Below are 17,357 nucleotides of genomic sequence, written 5' to 3'. Positions count from 1 at the left end.
ACTATAACCTACTTCTATTATCAATTTGCGGAAGCTTAAAGATCGAGCTAAACAATATAACCAGAAGAAGAAGAATCAATGCACAATACACATGAAAATAATTTGGGGAAAGCCTTAGCTAAAAACCCCACTATCTGTATTATCATACAAGGTGGAAATACATAGGAGTTATACAAAGCCTTAGCTCTCATAGCTAGCCAGCTCTCAGTACAATCCTCACAGATCCTCACAGGTAATCTTGGCTTCTCTCAAGCCTTCTCCTCTGCCCTCCAAGCTCCTATTTCCTTGCGTTGTTCCTCTAGGATGATCTTGATGCAGGAGCATCCGAACTTAGCCAGCAATGTGAAAGTTTGTTCACATGTTGTGGCTAAACAAATTGAATTTCATTGACCCAATTGGTCAAAAGTCAGTGTTACTGGGAGGGTTGGATCTCTTAAGAAATGAGTTGTATTTCATTATTGTAATAGTTAGAAATTGTCTTATTTTAGGTTCAAAGATAAGTTGTTAGCATAGGTGTGTGATAGAGCTAGGAATTAGAGATTTACTATTAGATTGATTAAAAGTAGAGATTGAGTTGTTAAGCACAGTTAGAGTAATCTTCGATTGAACAAAGGAATAAAAATGTAATATAGAGAGAGACAGAGGGACCGAGGGAGAGGAATGAGTGGAGCGAGATTCAAGAAATAGTGTGTGGATTTCCATTGAAACAGAGGTCTTTTTATTTGTTTTAATCGAGCCAAGGCCAAGACTTTGTAATCTCTTTTATTATGAATAATTGACGTTGTGCGTGTGATTAATTATCAAGCCTGTGGAAATCCTCATTGTGCTTTGTTTTCTTTGTATTTGAGATAGAGTTGATGATTTCTCTCTTTTCATGCTTTGTAATAGAAAACACAGAGTTAATATAAAAATCACGAACCTTTTTACTTTTGATAGTGTTGAGTCAGATAAGATCTCAGTCATTGATTTCAGTTTGAACCAATGGAGCGAACCTTTCCCAACCGTTGGATCTCCATATACTTCATCGCAAGATTATTTAAGAGAAGAGCAAGTTCTAAACAGTGAAAGTGGTTTGTCGAGTGACAAAAAGTTGTAAGTTGTATTTTGAAGAAGGCCTCTGATTCCTCTCACTATAGGACACGTAGCACTCGGGTGGAGAGAGAAAACTGCTTTTTCGAGTGGTTACTCTCTATGCAAGTTGTGCATCCGAAATCCTTGTGAGCCGTTGGATTTAGCATGGGTTGATCGATGATGGAGGATCAACAAACTGTTTTGATTTTTCAGAGTGAATATTGACCATTGGATCTGATAGTAAGAGATCTACGGTGAATTGCGGGCATTTCTATTGAAAAATGGAAAATCATTGTTTTGGGCCTTTTTCCAAAGGCATTCTAGTTATAAAGGAAAAGGTCGAATTGTTAAGGAAACAGTGAACCGCGAGGTGCTTGTTGAGATTTCTCAAATGATTGATTTCCTGCATCATTTTTGGTATCAGAGCATAGAGATTAAGATTGATTGCAGTCAACATGCCACCGAGGAGAGGAGATGGCATTGGTCGAGGGAGACCTGAAGCAAATGTAGTACTACTGGAAGAGATCTAGAGTCTGCGTATGAGAATGGAAACAATTGAGACTGCTCAAAGAAGAACACCTAATGAAGGAGCTGACATTACTAAAGAAGAATCTTCTAAGGAAGAAGAAGAGGAGGAAAATGAAATTACCATAGTTATCAAGATGTTGGCGAAAGTAGGAGGAAAACCAAAGATGGAAATTCCTACATATGAAGGGAGTCTCAATGCAGAAGAGCTAATGGATTGGATCAATTCATTGGACAAATATTTTGACTATGAAGAGGAATCTGACGACAAAAAGAAGGTGAAATTTGTAGTTACCAGATTGAAGGGTCATGCAATTATTTGGTGGGATGAACTAAAAACATCCAGAACAAGGAAAGGAAAGTCCAAGATAAAGCAATGGGACAAAATGGTGAGTAAAATGAAAGCCAAATTTATGCCTAAAGATTATCAGTTAAATATTTTCAAACAATTGCAAAATTTAAGGCAAAAAGGAATGTCTGTTAAGGAATACATAGAAGAGTTTTATAGATTGAGTATTAGAGCAGGACATGCAGAAGATGACATGGAGAAGGTAGCTAGATATATCAATGGCTTAAGGTATGACATCTAGGATGAGATCATCTTGTTGAGTCTAAAGACTATTGAAGATGCCTATCAAGCAAGTTTGAAGGCAGAAGAGAAGATGTTGAGAAAACAAAATCAGAGGAATAGAGGAAGAAGCTCAGTAAGAGGTAGAGGAACTACCAGACCAAGGGGACAACAACATCAGCATGAAGCAGGCAGCTCAAGTAGCAGACCGCCATAGAGGGGAGAATTTAACAGAGGAATATTTGAACACAAAGGAAGAGGCTGAGGAAGAGATGTTCGGTGTTACACATGTGGAGAATGGGGACATGTGTCATCGGACTATCCTCATAATAAACCAGTAAGTCAAAGGAACGAGAATGTGGTTGAGGCAAAGCCAGAACCACCTCTACTTATGGAAAAGGAAGAACCCCCTGAAGTAGGAGAATCCCTGTTATTGAGGAGGACCTTGCTTAAGACAGAGAAGGAGATTGAAGAACCACCGTAGAGGAAGAATTTATTCAGAACTACTTGTAAATCAAAAGGTAAGTGTTGTAAAGTAATAATTGATAGTGGAAGCACTGACAACCTTGTTTCTACAGAGATGGTGGACAAGCTCAGACTAGCAAAGACAATACACCCTACTCCTTAAAAAATGTCATGGTTACAAAAAGGACATTAGATTATTGTGATAGAACAATCTAAGGTTGAGATACAAATTGGTACGTATAAAGATGTGATATTATGTGATGTAATGTCCATGGATGTATGCCATGTATTACTGGGAAGACTGTGGCAATTTGATTGAAAAGCTATTCATGATGGGAGGAGAAACACTTATACTCTGGAGAAGGATGGAACTAAACATACATTACTGCCATTGAAGGACGACGCTGACAAAGGAACACCTGGAAGTAGTGTTATGCTGATGAGTGGGAAGGAGCTATTACAAGAGGTTGAAAAAGGTGAAGAAATGCATTTTGTTGTCATAGGGAGACCTAAGGTAATTTTGACTTCCACAAACTTAGACGATTTACCTAAAGAAATCAAAACTTTGTTGAATGATTTTGTTGATATTGTTGTGGATGAGTTGCCAAATGCATTGCCACTGATCAGGAGTATTAGTCATCATATTGATCTAATACCAGGAGTAAGTTTTCCAAATAAAGTAGCATATAGATTAACTCCTCAAGAGAATGCAAAAGTTCGAAGACAAGTGTAATAATTGATGGATAAGGGACTAATCAGAGAGAGTCTTAGTCCATATGATGTACCAACACTACTCAGTCCAAAGAAAGGAGGTGAATAGCGAATGTGTACAGATCCAGAGCTATAAACAAGATCACTATCAGGTATAGATTTCCTTTACAACGCATGGATGATTTGATGGATTGTTTGAGTGGATCAAAATATTTTACTAAAATAGATTTGAAGAGTGGATATCATCAAATAAGAATTCGAGAAGGCGATGAATGGAAGACTGCATTTAAAACAAATAGTGGGTTGTATGAGAGGTTAGTGATGCCTTTTGGACTCACTAATGCACCTAGCACATTCATGAGATTGATGAATGAATTTTTGAAGGAATATGCAGGCAAGTTTGTTATTGTTTATCTTGATGATATTCTAGTCTTTAGTAGAAGTAAAGAAGAACATCTAGAGCATCTTAAGTTGGTTCTAAGAACTCTGCAGAAAGAGAAACTACTAATAAATCTGAAGAAATGTAGTTTCATGAAGGAAGAATTAATTTACTTGGGATTTGTAGTTTCTAAAGAAGGATTGAAAATGGATCCAGAGAAAGTCCAAGTAATTTGGAACTAGCCTATTCCAAGGAATATATTCGAGGTAAGAAGATTTCATGGTCTTGCAAGTTTTTATAGGAAATTTATCTGAGGTTTTAGTCAAATTTGTGCACCAATTCTCGAAACAATCAAGGAGACTAATCAACCATTCAAGTGGACAGAAGCGGCAAACAAAAATTTTAAGCTGCTGACGGAGAAAATCACAAAGAAACCAATTTTAGCTTTACCTGATTTTGAAAAGGTATTTCAAGTTGAAACAGATGCTAGTGGAGTTGCAATTGGAGCAGTTTTGAGTCAGGAACAGAGACCAATAGCATACTTTAGTGAGAAACTAAATGAAGCTAAGAAGAAGTATTCTTCTTATGATAAATAATTTTATGCTATTGTACATTATCCTTGAAAAAATGGAGACATTATTTGCTGCCAAAGGAATTCATATTATATTCAAACAATCATGCCTTATAGTTCATCAATAACCAGCCGAAGTTGAACCAGAAACATGCCAAGTGGGTAGAATTTTTTCAAAGCTTTACTTTTGTGATAAAACAAAAGAGTGGTAAGTGAAATAAAGTCGTTGATGTATTGAGCAGGGTAATTTTTATTGTGCAAGAATTCAAAGTGGATGTTGTAGGATTTGAATAAATGGTTGAAATGTATAAAGATGATGCAGATTTCAAAGATATCTATATAGCAGTTCAAAATCCGATAGTTCATAACAGAAGTCAGTAGATTATATTATCCAAGGAGGGTTATTGTTTAAAGGTAACAAGTTGTGCATTCCCAGATGTTCTATGAGGGAAAACATAATAAAGGAGAAACATAGTGGGGGATTATCTGGTCACTTTGGACAAGACAAAACCTTTGCATAGGTAAATTCTTTTTACTATTGGCCAAAGATGCAGCCTGATATTAAGAGATTTGTTGAGAATTGCATGATATGTTAGCATGCTAAAGGGAGAAGCCCGAATACAGGATTGTACCAGCCATTGCCAATACCAAACTGACCATGGGATGCAGTTAGCATGGATTTTGTTTTGGGTTTACTTAAAACTCAAAGGGGGAATGATTCCATTTATGTTGTAGTAGATATATTTTCCAATATTTCACATTTCATTGCTTGTCAGAAGACTAGTGATACAACACATATAGCTAATCTATTTTTTTTCAGAAATTGTAAGATTACATGGATTGCCTGTAAGTATTGTGTCTGATAGAGATACAAAGTTTGTAGCGCATTTTTGGAGAACTCTTTGGAAGAAATTGGAAGCTAACCTTAGTTTCAGTTCAACATACCATCCTCAAACAAATGGACAAACCAAGGTACTAACAGAAGCTTGGGAAACATCTTGAGAAGTTTAGTGTATCAAAATCCTAATTAGTGGGATTTAGCACTAGCTTAGGCTGAGTTTGCTTATAATGACACTCCAAACCGAAGTATTGGGATGAGTCCATTTCAGGTTGTTTTTGGGATGAATCCAAGATGTGTGTATGAGCTAAGAGATTTGGGTAAACAGGAGATCAGAAGTGTAAAAGCTAGAGAGTTTACAGAGCAAATGTAGAGACTACAAGAATATGTCAAAGGAAGAGTGTAGGAAAGCAGTGGAAAATACAAACAGAGAACATATATGAAAAGAAGAGAGAAGGAATTCCAAGTGGGAGATTTAGTGATGGTGTATTTGATAAAATAAATATTTTCTTCTAAGACTTATAATAAACTAAAGATGAAAAAGATAGGACCGTGTAGAATTATAAGAAAGTTTTCAAGTAATGCTTATGAAATTGAATTGCCGGAAGGGATTGGGATATCACCTATATTCAATGTTGCAAATTTGTATCCATACAAGGAGACAGAGACAGAGCTACAGGAGGAGACTACAAAAGATGAAGTTCAAACTTTGAACTAGGAAGAACAAATGCCAAAGACAGTTAAGAAAGAGGTGGAAGCTGTTTTGGAAAAAAGAGTTACCAAAAGAACTAGAGGACAGGTTTATTTTCAATATCTAATAAAATGGAAAGGATAGCCAATGGAGGATGCCAATTGGTTGACAACAGCAGAGTTGCATAAGTATGGAGTAAAGCCTAAAATTCTGAGGGATAATTATTTTCCTCCTCGGGAGTCTGATCCAAAAGCATCATGACTTAGCCAGCAATGTGAAAGTTTGTTTACATGTTGTGGCTAAACAAGCTGAATTTCATTGACCTAATTGGTCAAAAGTCAGTTTTACTAAGAGGGTTGGATCTCTCAAGAAATGAGTTGTATTTCATTATTGTAATAGTTATAAATTGTCTTATTTTAGGTTCAAAGATAAGTTGTTAGTATAGGTGTGTGATAGAGCTAGGAATTAGAGATTTATTGTTAGATTGATTAAAAATAGAGATTGAGTTGTTAAGCACAGTTAGAGTAATCTTTGATTGAACGAAGGAAGAAAAATGTAATATAGAGAGAGACAGAGGAACTGAGGGAGAGGACTGAGTGGAGCAAGAGTCAAGAAATAGTGTGTGGATTTCTGTTGAAACAGAGGTCTTTTTATTTGTTGTAATCGAGCCAAGGCCGAGACTCTGTAGTCTCTTTTATTATGAATAATTGATGTTGTGCGTGTGAATAATTATCAAGCCTGTGGAAATCCTCATTGTGATTTGTTTTCTTTGTATTTGGGATAGAGTTGATGATTTCTCTATTTTCACGCTTCGTAATAGAAAACACAAAGTTAATAGAAAAATCGCAGAGCTTTGTACTTTTAATAGTATTGAGTCAGATAAGATCTCAGCCGTTGATTTCAATTTGAACCAACGAAGCGAACCTTTCCCAACTGTTGGATCTCCATATACTTCATCGCAAGATTATTTAAGAGAAGAGCAAGTTTTAAACAGTAAAATAAGGTCCCTGATTCCACTCACTATAGGATACATAGCACTCAAGTGGAGAGAGAAAACAACTTTTTCGGGCGGTTACTCTCCATGCAAGTCATGCATCTAAAATCCTTGTGAGTCGTTGGATTTAGCGCGGGTTGATCAGCGGTGGAGGATCAACGAACATTTTTGATTTTTTGGAGTGAATATTGACCGTTGGATCTGACAGTAAGAGATCTACGATGAATCGCGGGAATTTATATTGAAAAAGGGAAAATTATTATTTTTGGCCTTTTTCCAAAGGCATTCCGCTTATAAAGGAAAAGGTCGGATTGTTAAGGAAATGGTGAACCATGGGGTGATTGTTGAGATTTCTCAAACAATTGATTTCCTGCAGCAGACCTCCTTCAACCAAGTGAAACACTGCTCTCACACACTGTCATAACTACATAATCCTCAAGGAATGATCCCTCTGCATGCATGAGTTTTCTTTATAAGAAAAAACGTGCAACTGATAGTACACTATCCTTGTCTTTAATCTCAATTGGGTCTTTCTCATAATAGACACGCATGAGTTTCTGATGAGGAAATCTTCAGTTAACTGGAGTACACTAGTTGAGTACATGCATGTATCAATTGACCGTTAACTCTCTATTAGTTCCTCAAATAGTTTGGAACTAATTTAACTGGACTTAACTCAATAAACTGAGTTAACTAATTACAACTCAAATATAACTCAATCTTATTTCCTTAATTTAAGGGATAACTCTTTCATGACTTCAGAAAGACTTCTAACTTGAATTTCTCCAACTAATTAAGTCAAAATAACTTAATTAATTATTTCCAAGTAGTTGTTCAGACTAAATTCGATTTTAATTCATAACTTAATTCAAGGAAAAATTAAATTGGAATTTTTAGATTCTATTTTTATCATTTCTTGTTGCTATTTTCAACACTCCCTCTCAACAAGAAAGGAATTCAACTCGATCCTGATCGTGAACCTTTGGAATGTTATGCATGCATCACTTCTCTCTAGTGTTGTTTCTCCAGCAACTCTAGAAACAAAAAAAATATCCATCCTGAATCAATATGATGCATCTGTCATCAAAGTCTCTAACTGTTATTGCCTCTGTCAATTGAAAACTTTGCGCTTCTACTGACTCTGCCTTTCTACACTGTTGTCAATCCTTCTCTGTGCTCTTCAGTATCTGACTGCTCTAGCCTCTGTCACCTTGATCTCTGATTGCATCAATCCCATTGATTCCTCCCATTACTATGTAATTTGGGCTCCCATATCAAGGTACGATCCATGAGATAAAACTTCTCAATGGACCCTACCCAATTTCAGCCTTCATGGGACTATCACTTCACATCGCCCCACCTCACACCTGGAGGTATGGCTTCATGTGATCCATGCCCACTTAGATCGAAATTCCCCCCTAATGGAGGTATCTACATGAGTGGATCTCTTCACTCGGTCTCCTCTCCGCTTCTCCAATTGTGGCTCCTCCACAATTGTCTGAGACTTCTTCTGGGGCTGCATGTTGAGAGGTAATTTACTCTCCCTCTCAACCACCAAGTCTCTAACATTTTCCTTACTCCTCAAGGCTTTGCATGCATCTTAAACCTCAAGAGCATACAGGCTCTTAACTCGTGACCCGATCTGTTTCACCTATCTCGTGGTGATGTGTCTAAGGAAAAAGTTTCCCTTACTAAAGACAACATCGTAGCCTTTGTCCTCTAACATCACGACCAATACCAAGTTCTTATTTAGTCCAGGCATATACTTCACATCTATCAAGGTGATAGGAGGTCCATGCTCCCAACCAAAAGCAACTGTGCCCACTCTTGAAACACTATACCTTCCGTCGTCACCCATCTCTATCCACATCTTGAGGTCTTTCTCCTCCAAGGCATTGAATCAACTTTTATCTTCGATCATGTGGAATGAGGCTCCACTGTCAATATACCAAACAAAACCCATCATCAATGACACCATGCATGCAATGAGGGTAAAGTCCATTTCGAACTGAGAGGCTAATGCCTCACCTTCTGATCCTTCTGAGGATCCCTTCTTGGACTTCTTCGATGGGCAATTAGTCACATAATGTCCCATCTCAATTGAAGTGTGATATGAATTCGATTTGCACCTGCAACCCCGAACTTCAAACTTCGAATTCTCTTCTTCGTATACTAATCACAACTCCAATAAACTTAGCTTTGATACCATGTAGAAAATTCTCTATGAATCCAGCTCTAATACCATGTAGAAAATATGTTGTAGGTTAACCCGATAATGCAATATAAATCAAAGCAGAATACTATAACCTACTTCTACTATCAATTTGTGCAAGCTTAAAGATCGAACTGAAAATATAACCAGAAGAAGAAGAATCAATGCACGATACACATGAAAATACTTTGGGGGAAGCCTTAGCTAAAAACCCCACTATCTATATTATCATACAAGGTGGAAATACATAGGAATTATACAAAGCCTTAGCTCTCACAGCTAGCCAGCTCTCAATACAATCCTCACAGATGCTCACAGATAATCCTGGCTTCTCTCAAGCCTTCTCCTTTGCCCTCCAAGCTCCTATTTCCTTGTGTTGTTCCTCTGGGATGATCTCCTTCAACCAAGTGGAACATTACTCTCACACACTGTCAGAACTGCGCAATCCTCAAGGAATGATCCTTTTGCATGCATGAGTTTTCTTTATAAGAAAACACATGAAACTGATAGTACACTCTCCTCGTATTTAATCTCAACTGGTTCTTTCTCAGAATAGACATGCATGAGTTTCTGATGAGGGAATCTTTAGTTAATTGGAGTACACTAGTTGAGTGCATGCATGCATCAACTGACTATTAACTCTCTATTAGTTCCTCAAATAGTTTGGAACTAATTTAACTGGACTTAACTCAGTAAACTGAGTTAACTAATTACAACTCAAATATAACTCAATATTATCTCCTTAATTTAAGGGATAACTCTTGCATGACTTCAGAAAGACTTCTAACTTGAATTTATCCAACTAATTAAGTCAAAATAACTTAATTAATTATTTCCAAGTAGCTGTTAGACTAAATTCAATTTTAATTCATAATTTAAATTCAAGGACAAATTAAATTGGAATTTCTAGATTCTATTTTTATCATTTCTTCTTGCTATTTTCAACATTGAGTTAAGAGGAGGCAGAGGAGAACACGAAAGAGAAGGCCACATGGACAGTGGAACCCCTCTCCATCCATAGAAAGAAAGAAAGGAAGAAATTATTTTAACGTCCACGAGACAGGTTGCTTCTTTATCTACTTGATGTATTCATCCCTTTTTCTGTGAAGCTTCAAAATAAATGCTCCCAAATTCTCAAGAAACCCCTCGCTAAATAGATTATCCCAAGAGCTAGCTCTCGGCATATCTACATAACTTTCCCTGTTGTCTTTGAAGGCCTCACATTCTAAAATGAAATGTTTTTCTATTTGCACTTTTCCATAAGAACAAAAAATGATTACTCTTTCCTCCCACACTTCCTTTGGTTTTTTCTAGTGCCCTGTTTCACAATAGAGTTGATGAGAATTAGTCCTTAAATGAGCAATAATAATTTTGGCTCTCCATGAGATATTGGCCTCTATGTATGCTTTTGGTTGCTGACTATGAAAGAGATTAAACGCTTCAATATAGTAATTTTTCTTTCTTCCTATCTCCTTATCCCAGGTACGCTTATGGAACTTTTCCATAACAAATTTTTTTTATCTCTTTGCTACTTATGGGACACGCATTCAAGAAAGTACCCCATTTACTAAACCATTTGTTATTTTGTTGTATCCAATTTTTTTTTCTCTTACACAATCTATCATTAAAGACAACTTTACGCCATCTACCTTCTTCTGTTTGCTCAATTTTTTTTAAATACCTGATGACTCACACCATAGCAATTGCTTCAATAGGAGCAGTCCCTGTTTCACTTAACAAGATATCATAAGGAACTGCATTTTTAATCTTAAATTTGTTTGTAATCAAACGCTTCTGAATTTTCTCAAATTGTCTCCACTGCATGTCAGATGTATTGCTGGCCCATAGTTCACAACCATGGAGAATCATCAAAATCACTAGAAGCCCAAAAAGAGTTTGAGTGGTTTTCCAGTCCCATAACTCTGCCTCTCTACACCTGTTTTGAAAATCATAAAATGCTTTCCAACCCCCCAAAGTTATTTTCTTTCTACAACCATTCCAACTTATATTTTTGTTGAAGTCAATTCCGAGGTATTTGTAATCCGCAACTTCTTCCAAAATGTTGTCTTCAAAGTAGAACTTATGCTAGTTATGTTTTATTTTCTTAGAGAAGACCACTACTTCCTTTTTGCTGATATTGACTTGCATCCCCACACTTCTACAAAAATGCTCAAGGGATAGTAAGTGCTCTTGCAAACCAAGAGCTAATTTAGCAATCAGAATAAGGTCATCTACATACAAAAGAAGCCTTATAACAAACTTGCCCAAATAGATACCATCACCACTTGTGAATTTAACCACTCCTCAAGCTTGTCGATATATAAACCAAAAAGGGTAGGAGACAATGGGCAACCTTGGTTGACCCCGATATCGCTTCTAAAACTTTCAGAAATCCCTATTGAAGTTCTAATTTTGACTTTCACCTCTTCATACAGCCTATGCACAACTGCTCTCAAATGTTTAGGGACCCCAAGTTCCTCCATTTTGTGCCAAATCTTATCCCCAAGAACCAAGTCAAACGATTTTCTGAAATCAACAAAGTAGCAAAAGACTTCTTCCTTTTTCTCCCAAACTTTTTCAATGATGTGCCTTAAAGTTATACAATGATCCACTGTGGAATGTTTAGGTCTAAAACTTGCTTTCCCTTTAGTACGCTTATCTCTTTCTTCTACCCACTTGCTAATTTTGTTTTCTAGCATGCTTCCTAATAGCTTTGCAAACAAAGGGTTTATCATGATGGTCCTATAATTGGAGGGATTATTGACGTCACCACTCTTGAAAAGAGGTATTTCCAGACTAGTTTTCCAATCTGTGGGGAGTCCTTGTTGTATGATGTTGTTGAAGATTTTTGTAATGTGAGGTGCAAGAATCTTTGAGCCCCACTTTAGATATTCTACTTGGAGTTGAACTAAGTCTTTTGCTTTTCCAACACCCAACTTCTTGATACCCATCTCTACCTCTTGTACCGTGAAGAGTTCAGTATCAGTGTTGACCAAGGGGGGAGGGTCAACCTTGGGAACCTGCTCATAGAGTTGTCTTGCATAGTAAAACCATTTAGAAGCTGTAATATTATTTCCAATTTGTATCTTTTTTCGGTTGGAGCTCCTTCCAAAGTAATTTGGGATTAGTTTTTCCAAGGAAGATTAGTTCTTCCCTCCTTGAAACCATGAAATCGACCTTTTTCTTGCTTAGTAACTGCTTGTAAGTTTTGAGCTTTATGTTGTCCTTGTTTGACTCTTTCCACATTCTCCTTGCCTTTTTTCATTCCTTGTCAAACCAAGAATTAATCGGAATGAAATTTGTTTCATACTTCTTAATTTTTGCTCTTTTGCACTTTGCAAGTGTGCATTATTTGTTGTGAAGTTCGTTTAAATATTAAGCATGCCTAAGTCAGCTAGGGTTTGACCCTCCTGGGGTATTGCATGAAGCATATTTCAATATATTCTAGGTAAAAGGGCATCTAGGGATCCCGTAAAGCCAGGTTATTTAATACATCATCCCAAAGCTTGGTCTACCCAAGGTTGACCTTCTTGGGTGAGTTCTAAAAAGAAATTTGCAATTCTCTGGAAGAGCCAAGAAGTTGGGGTCCCAAGTTTATTTTTTTTTATATATTTTTATTTTTTTTAATATATAAATTATATTATATTTATAATATGATTATTATATAGTTATAATATGCATAGAAGTTCTTGAACCGAGTGGATTTTTTAAATAAATATTAAATTAATAGAAACTAATTAAATAATAATAATTATAAGTTAATAAATTTAATTAATTTTAAACAATCAAAGTTAAAATATAATATTAAAAATAATTTTATTTACAAATTATAAAGATACAGTAAAATACATATTTACAAAGTTTAAGCCCATGTAGTGAAATTCAACCAAACTTTGACCAAAGATATTTTCCAAACCGTAAGTTAGAATGATGCGAAACTTGAATCGTCAGAAAGGTGGCAACACAACACACACAATGGAGCATTCATAGAAAAAGTATAAACAAGGTTAAATTTTCCTAAGAAACAACAAAACTAAAGTAGTAAAGAAGGGTTTTGACTAAAATTTACATGGAGGGTCCCTATAGTTTTTGTAAATAAATATGAGGGGGTTGTGGCAACAACAATGGTGACACATGGGGAAGAAATAATTATCTATGGTTAAGATAATATTACAAAATTTTACCAATTATCATAAAGAAAGCTTTCCAAAATTTTCTTGCACATGGCACCATTCCTAAAGACCCCACATAAGACAAAATAAAAGAAAAATAATCTCTTCAAGATGAAAGTACTTGAATGTCAAGTTCTAAGAAAATGAATCCAAATATAGGGAATATTTATAAACTTTTAATTACATCTCTACTATTGGATAGTAAAAATAGTTATGGGGTTATTAAAGATTAGTATGCCTATGTTATAAAATTACCTCTTTTCGCTAGACATTGCTTTGTTGCCAGCATGCCAATTCAATATATTGATGAAGATATCTTGGTACCATGTATGTATTGGGCCCACTTCCAGCGATCCTATTCAATACTCCTATGGGTTTGCACACATTTCCACACATATGTGCTTTAAATTCTCTTTTTCCACCCTTTTGATTAACATATTTTGAGATTTTCTTTCAACACTATGGTGAAGAGAGCGGGGTGGTACAATAGTTTTCTTAAAGGACTAGATGTGATACTAATTGAGTTTGACCCCACTAGTCTTCTTTTGTTCTACTAAAGTAAATGGTTTTATATATGGAGAGGTATGAGAGGGATTCAAATTAAATAATTGAGACAATTTGTTCCTTTATAAAGCTAAGCTTATATTACTTGAATCAAATCCTAATGTTCCCCATAGGCAATAGTGTATGTACGAGAAAGTGAAAGCTTGATAATAATGATCTTTAGCAAAATGAAATATTATTGAAAGAGAGAATAAAAACAATTTCTCCATGGAGGCCAACTGACGTTATGTAGAAAAAATTTCTCTATTTAAATTTTGAGAATATCACTAATTTAACCCAAAGAAAAAATGGAAACAACACACTTTAAAGATCACAAACAAACAAAAGGAAATGCAAACCTAAAGGAAAAGATGAATGAAAAGGCAAGTTTCAAAATAAACTTCAATAAGAAAATTTATGAAAGTATGACTCAACAAACTAGAGGAAATAAGGAAAGTGTGATTAACTTAAGGTGAGATATCAGTTAATTATGTCTCACCAAGTTGTAAATGATTGGGATTTGTTTTACACAAAACTCTAAAAACTAGACAACAACAATGATTAAAAGATGAAGCTAAATCATATGTCCCTTGGTTTACAAATTTCTTGTTTCAAAATTAAAACTCAATTAAAAATTTTAGCAAGAGGTTGAATGAAGGAAAAACAATATATTCAAAGAGTCTATCAATTAACTTATTTGAAAATTGATCAATATCATAACTGCATTTCCTAGCCCAAAAGAAAATGAAACAAGGTTCAAGCGAATTCCAAATCTTAGCAAGAAAGGGTGCTAGATTTTTAAGAAATTCCTGGAGACCGGCAAAGACACAGCTTATATCAGCTAATACTAAATAATAAGGCCGAAACAAAAATCATGAAAAATAGTAAAAGATAAAAATGAGTGTATGAGACTTACTTTCAAGACTGTCATTATGATTTACCTGAGAGATATCAATTTTCTCCATAAAGTAACTTCTTCTTTTGATTTAAAATTAAATTTATGAAAAAATTGGTCCTCTAACACACTTAGATTTGCCTAATATCATCAATTTATTGAGTCTAGATTAAGTCGTAAAACAAGCCTATGAAAAAATTACCAGGAAAGAAAAAGTTTCATGTTCATTTGCCTAAGATCATCAATTTATTGAGTCTAGATTAAGACGTAAAACAAGCCTATGAAAAAATTACCAGGAAAGAAAAAGTTTCATGTTCAAGATTAAAAATTCGTCGGTGTTTTCATATTTACTCTTTTGATAATTATGCTAACACGAGAATTTGTCCAAATGTACATTGCTCTGTATTTTAACTTTCAATAACTTTCTTTGAAAATTTATATGTTGGCTTAATCCATAGGTTCCCCATGGCGATTGAGTTTGTTTGCAAAAGCGCTCGCTAACAGTCGACTGGAAAAAAAGTTGATGCATAGTATAATATAAATTAAGGTAAAAAATGAGATTAAACATAAAACATAATCACCGAATCATCGAGTCGTAAGCAACCAAATAGGGCAGACAAATGTCAAGCATTAATTAGGGAGATGGAGTGTGGTGTGTAGTGAGGTGGATCTAATGTTATCGTAGAAGGAATAACACTTTTGAATTATGTTTGAGGAGATCAGCTCTTTTGTGATGTATCAATATTACACGTGAATCAATGCATGAGATCCCTGATATAAATAGTGAAAGCACAAATATGTAAAAGGTCCAGGGAGATAAGATCCTTGGAAAACATAAACGCTTAAATGCTCGGGTGACGAAGTCATGAGAACTTGTGTTCCCCAGAAAGCATTTCCCCTGGCGGAAATGACAAGGTAAGTTAATGATTAGGTTATAGGGATAATACTTCCGTAGAAGCGTTATTTGCAAAGGAAAGAGTGCCTGCATTTATTTTTAGTTTTTTTCTAGGCACTCGGTTGTGGTGGTTCTGGATTTAGCAAATGAGGAATTTTAGAAAGCATCGGGGAATGGATTTGAAACTTTTATTCATACAACATAGATGAATTTTCCTTGGCTTATGCCAATGTTGTAGATTATGTGCTTGCCTACTTACCTTGCAACTTTATTCTTTAGTTGATGGCTCACTAGAAAAGGAAACGACCAAATTCTTATTTTTTGTGATTAATTCTCTTGCAAATGATATCCAAAGATTCAGCTACATCACGTCATCACTATAATTCATCTCATACTTCTTAATGCAAAGCAAAGCATTTATACAAACTTGTTAAAACTGAAACCCTGATGAATAAGAGCCAATTTCCCTTACATGTTGGTAAACAGATTTTATTGAAATGGTGTTGGGCCATTCTTTTCGAGGAAGACTAAGAGGTTTGTTGGTCACTTATTTCACACGTGTCATATAAAAAAAAATGAAAATAAATCTAACTGAACTATCCTTACTCCTATCCTAAGATAACGTGGAAAATTAAAAGCTAAGTAAAACTGTACTTCCAATAAAACCATTCTCTTAGTTTTTTCTTACACATATGTATATATAAAAAATTAACTACATGAATAAAATCATTGCTAAATTATCAAAATAAATTTTAATCCTAATGTGTGCAATTGCCTCTAATAAATTCAACAAAACAAATTTAGTTACAACATTCCTCTCCTGAATGGAATTCTCCAACCATATTCCTATGGGATCATAAAAAGTAGGACAAACCTTAGTTATTTATTGGAAATGACACCAAGGAATAGAGGGTACATTTGTAAAATATCATTTGTGTATAACAAAGGAATTGTTGAATGATTATCAGATGAATTACTTTGATTAAAAAGATTGACATAGAGGGAGAAATGACTAGTTGAAGAGTTGTACCTGAAAATTTCTCATAGATTCTTCATTATTTTTTGGCTGGAACACTTCTTAATGATTAATGCTTGGATGTTGTAAACTTTCTGGCTAATCATCAATTCAACATGATAAAATTATGAAATTGTTACCACATAAAAATCATCATTGAAATTTTCAGTTTGCATTTTTGCTTGTTGATTTGCTTGCTGCTTGTTGCTTGCTAAATTTTTTGTTTGTTATATTTTGTCTTTAACAAAATTATCATAATTTGGGACAAAAAAAATATTTTGATTCAAAGAATTTGATTATTGATAACATCACTTTCAGGATTAGTGTTACTTATTTCAACAACATTTATTTTCTACTAAAAGTGTTCATTAGCAACCTTTGCATTTTTTATTTGAAGTTAATTAGTGTTTCCATTTTGGGCAATTAATTCTTTAGTAGTAACGAATATGCCTAAAAATGTTACATCTTTTGGTTCTTCATAATCGATAGAAATACAAGGAAGACAAACTAAATGTTTAAACTATCTTATTAAATGAAATTGAGGAGGAAAACCTTTAGATTGAAATTATAAACAAATTAATTTAAATCTAGTAAGGAAGTTATTCAAAGACTCTGACCTTCAAATATATGAACTGCTTCAAGTTGATCATAAACCTTGTCATAATTGTAGTCCTAAAAAGCATGAAGGGTTGTTTTTGTAAAATCATCCCAACTATGTACAGAGGAAATTGGTAATGATTGACACCAGTCTTCAGCTTGGCCTATCAAAGTAAGAGTGAAAATCATGTAGATCACACCTTCACAAATATCAA

The sequence above is a fragment of the Pinus tabuliformis genome, chromosome 5_2, assembly GCF_031772625.1.
Source record: "Pinus tabuliformis cultivar Carrire ecotype Pingquan chromosome 5_2, CPIR1, whole genome shotgun sequence".
In the NCBI taxonomy this organism is placed as follows: domain Eukaryota; kingdom Viridiplantae; phylum Streptophyta; class Pinopsida; order Pinales; family Pinaceae; genus Pinus; species Pinus tabuliformis.
This window is presented reverse-complemented; position numbering follows the sequence as displayed.